This window comes from Eumetopias jubatus, unplaced genomic scaffold (genome assembly GCF_037043125.1).
Source record: "Eumetopias jubatus isolate StellerSeaLion01/CBP00866 unplaced genomic scaffold, mEumJub1_p1.0 scaffold_2, whole genome shotgun sequence".
Lineage (NCBI taxonomy): Eukaryota > Metazoa > Chordata > Mammalia > Carnivora > Otariidae > Eumetopias > Eumetopias jubatus.
The window spans coordinates 164438011-164440744 of NW_028274808.1; the positions used below are offsets into that span (position 1 = coordinate 164438011).

Below are 2734 nucleotides of genomic sequence, written 5' to 3' on the forward strand. Positions count from 1 at the left end.
GAAAGAATTTTTTCCTAATTGGGGAAATTAAATTTAAAATAAAGCTTTCATTTGGAGCACTTGGGTGGCTCAGTCAGTTAAATGTCTGACTCTTGGCGGGCGTGGGGAGGGAGGGTGAGCTGGGTCCGCCTCGGCCGCCGCCAGGGAATGATCTGGGCTGCAGCGGGCGGCCCCAGCCAGCAGCTCCGAGCCACTTCTGCGGGTACCGGGAAGAGCTAAGGTTGCCGGTCTCGAGGGGTTCCCCTCTCCGCCCCCCAGGAGGGGCGAGAGGGAGCCGCGGCTGATGTCAGAAATACACTTTCGGGAAATGGCCTCTAAATCTTGGCTGAATTTTTTAACCTTCCTTTGTGGATCAGCAATTGGATTTGTTTTATGTTCTCAGCTATTTAGTATTTTGTTGGGAGAACAGGGTGATACCCAGCCTAATATTCTGCATAATGATCCTCACGCTAGGCACTCAGATGATAATGGACAAAATCATCTAGAAGGACAGATGAACTTCAATGCAGATTCTAGCCAACATAAAGATGAGAACACAGACATCGCTGAAAACCTCTATCAAAAGGTTAAAATTCTTTGCTGAGTTATGGCAGGGCCTCAAAATCTAGAGAAAAAGGCCAAACACGTCAAAGCTACATGGGCCCAGCGTTGTAATAAAGTGTTGTTTATGAGTTCAGAAGAAAATAAAGACTTCCCTGCTGTGGGATTAAAAACCAGAGAAGGCAGAGACCAACTATACTGGAAAACAATTAAAGCTTTTCAGTATGTTCAGGATCATTATTTAGAAGATGCTGATTGGTTTATGAAAGCAGATGATGATACGTATGTTATACTGGGCACTTTGGCATGGCTACTCTCAAAATACAACCCTGAAGAACCCATTTACTTTGGGAGAAGATTTAAGCCCGATGTAAAGCAGGGCTACGTGAGTGGAGGAGCAGGGTATGTACTGAGCAAAGAAGCCTTGAAGAGATTTGTGATGCATTTAAAACAGACAAATGTACACATAGTTCCTCCATCGAAGACTTAGCATTGGGCAAATGCACGGAAATTATAAATGTAGAAGCAGGAGATTCCAGAGATACCGTTGGAAAAGAAACTTTTCATCCCTTTGTACCAGAACACCACTTAATCAAGGGTTATCTACCTAGAACCTTTTGGTATTGGAATTATAACTAGTATCCTCCTGTAGAGGGTCCTGGTTGCTGTTCTGATCTTGCAGTTTCTTTTCACTATGTTGATCCTACAACTATGTATGAGTTAGAATACCTCATTTATCATCTTCGTCCATATGGTTATTTATACAGATATCAACCTGCCTTACCTGGGAATATACTAAAAGAAAGAAGTCGAGCATACAAAAATGAAGACCCAAAAGTAAAATGAGAACTCTTGAAAGAAAAAACATAAATGAAGAGGTAAAATGTCTAGCATTGCACTGAAGAACTTCTACATTTCTGATACAGAACACTGGAATCCCAGAGAGGAATTCTTTCTAAGTGAACATTCCATATTAGAAATCTTTCATATGAATGACTGTAAACTGAAGCTTTAAGTGAGCTGTGAAGTCTGTTAAAATGTGTGTTTTGATACAGTAATATATATATATATCTGAAAAACTTGTGTTTTTAAAATGTGGCCAGGCAGAGGAACTAGAAATGAGATTTTTGTTTTCTATTCTTGACCACATGTATTATTTTCACTGAGAGACTAGAAAGAACATTTAAATTTTCTAAAACTACACTGCACATATTAGTAACAGAGATGATGCTAAATAGATCTGCTTTAAAGAAAATTTTAGAAGGAAACAGTGTTGCTTAATGTTATTTATAAAGTCCAGACATGAGCAGTATGATATAAATGAACCAACCCCCCCCCCACACACACACTCATACATGCAGGTTTTGTCTAATGAAAATTTCCTCTGACTGTAATTGTCAGTATTTCTTCCAGACAAGGTAAAATAAGAATGGCACTTATCCTAAAGTACATTAATAAAACCACATTTTAAAATTAAAAAAAAAAATGTCTGACTCTTGGTTTCAGCTCTGGTCATGATCTCAGGGTCATGAGATCAAACCGTGCATTAGACTCCATGCTCAGTGCGGAGTCTGGTTGAGATTCTCTCTCCCTCTCCCTCCCCCTGTCCCTCTGCCCTTCCCACTGCTCATGCACACTCTCTCTCTATAAAATAAATAAATAATAAGTAAATAAATAAATAAATAAAATCTTTTAAAAAATAAATAAAATAAATCTTTCATTGAGAAGATACACTCAGGTTGCTACAATTCATAATATGTTTCAGTTAATTATATGTTCTATACCAATATAGGTATTGAAATATTTAATAATTCAGAGTGGCTGTATCATAAGCATGCATGTATAAAGTTCCGCAAAATGTACTATCTCCTTTAATTTTCACAGCAAATTTGTAGATTGAGTTAATATTGTGATTTTATAGATGTCGATATTTCTGCTCAGAAAATTTAAGTAATTTGCAAAGCTCAAACACATGCTGAGTCCAAACCAACTTATTTTTCTGTTCCAAATTGAGTGTGTTACTCACTGAATCCTCAGAAAGCACTATTTTTGGCCCATAAAACATTAATTTGTCTCAACACGAATCAAAATAGATCATTAACTTTCATCTTCCTGTATTATCTCTATTGCCTATATGGTTTGGTTCTTTTCTGATTTTGCAGACAGGCTTACATAAAAAAAGAGAATTATGTGG

At 37.7% G+C, this 2734-nt stretch overlaps 1 pseudogene; it reads left to right on the plus strand.

Annotated features, from left to right (window-relative positions):
• Positions 1-212: 212 nt before the first annotated feature.
• LOC114200430 (glycoprotein-N-acetylgalactosamine 3-beta-galactosyltransferase 1 pseudogene) lies at positions 213-1386 on the plus strand (annotated as a pseudogene).
• The last annotated feature ends 1348 nt before the right edge of the window (positions 1387-2734 follow it).